This window comes from Austrofundulus limnaeus, unplaced genomic scaffold (assembly GCF_001266775.1).
Source record: "Austrofundulus limnaeus strain Quisiro unplaced genomic scaffold, Austrofundulus_limnaeus-1.0 Scaffold521, whole genome shotgun sequence".
NCBI lineage: Eukaryota > Metazoa > Chordata > Actinopteri > Cyprinodontiformes > Rivulidae > Austrofundulus > Austrofundulus limnaeus.
The window spans coordinates 378,220-379,579 of NW_013952923.1; positions in this window are offsets into that span (position 1 = coordinate 378,220).

Sequence of the window (1,360 nt, forward strand, 5' to 3'; positions counted from 1 at the left end):
TGAAGAGGTAGTTCAGTGACTGAATCAGGTGTGTTGGAGCAGGAAACATGTAAAACATGCAGGACTGCGGTCCTCCAGGACCAGGATTGCCCAACCCTGATTCAGACTGAAGACAGTTACCACAGCTGCAGTCTGCCCTCTGCTGTCTGGTAGTAAAACTACAACTAAATTACCACCTGAAGAGATTGGGTTTTTTTTACTATTGTTGTTTTATTATTTTTCTTGCATGTAGATATAAACACTGTAAATATCTTCGTCATATAATCAGTTCAGTGGAACAATCACACAGCTGTACATAAACTCTAAAATATAACTCCTTCTCTGTGCTGCATTTCAGAACATTAAAAAAATCACCACTCCTGATTCTGTTTGGTTTATTAGAGTGACAAATTTTAACAGCAGAGTTAGAAATATAAAGCTTTAGCCATGTTTCTGCAAAGTAAAGCTGCTAATTGGAGGAGGACGCCAACAAACTGTCAGGTTTTGGTTAAATTTCGTCTTTTGTTAGTTTCTGTGATTCTTGTGTTTATTCCCTCCTTGTACTTTCCTGTGTTTCTGTTTTTTGTCTTTGTTCGTACTTCTGTATCTTCTGCATCGCCCACTCTCACCTGGTCTTGGTTGTCCCCCCTCCAGGTGTTTGTATTTCATTTGTATTGCTTTTATTTTCTGTGGTTCTTAGTTTGTCCCCCAGTCGTTCTTTGTACAACTAGTCAATGTTCTTCTTTARGTGTGTCCTCAAGTTTTCACAGTTCTTCTATTTTTGTAAGTACACCTGCTGCCACATCAGCAATTTATTTTATTTATGAATTAGTTAAAGCTCTTGAGTCCTGGGTGTCTACAACAATCATCTCATCTTGAATGTGAACAAAATAAAGGATGGTTGTAYATTTCAGGAGAAATTGTTATGATGTGGCAGGCAGGAAAGAACCCAAGGTGCAGGCAAAAATCAAAAAAGGCAAAAAAAGGTTATTTATTCAGCAAAGAAGGCTGGCAGGGCAGCTCAAAACTTACAGAAATCTCAGGAAGATACAAGAACTCGAGGACAACCACACAGGCTGGGGATAACAGCACAACGATCAGACAGGGAAGTGAAGACAAGACACAGAATATAAAGGTGAGACATAGAGTACAAACAGGAAACACCTGGGAGAGAAACGAGGAGCAGGTGAGAGTGGGCGGGGCTGGAGCAAAGGCAAACAGGAGGAAGAAAACAGATGACAAGACAAACTAAAATAAAACATTAACACAGACAACAATCATAACATACCCCCCACCCCCCCAATAAGGGACGGCTCCTGACGTCCCAAAAACAAAAGTTCAGGAGGCCGACCATGAACCTCCCCGTCGCAGAGGCCAAAGT